This window comes from Benincasa hispida, chromosome 3 (genome assembly GCF_009727055.1).
Source record: "Benincasa hispida cultivar B227 chromosome 3, ASM972705v1, whole genome shotgun sequence".
Classification (NCBI taxonomy): Eukaryota; Viridiplantae; Streptophyta; class Magnoliopsida; order Cucurbitales; family Cucurbitaceae; genus Benincasa; species Benincasa hispida.
In genome coordinates this window covers 39,607,536-39,607,758 of record NC_052351.1, presented here as the reverse complement: position 1 = coordinate 39,607,758, position 223 = coordinate 39,607,536, and positions in this window count along the sequence as shown.

Here is a 223-nt window from a genome sequence, read left to right as displayed (position 1 = left end):
AGGACAACAGATATTAGAGCTCCTTGAGACCCCAGTCTTATCGCAACTATAGAACTAGATTAAGTACGTCACTACGCACACCCATACCCTCTGAATCTCTCACATGTGCTAGACGTTCAAAAAAAACTCAGAACGAAGAGACTTAAACGATTTAATCACTCAATTGCACTATCTTTAAAGTCCGCATTATACTTGAACACTTATCGGAATTTGATAATGCTGA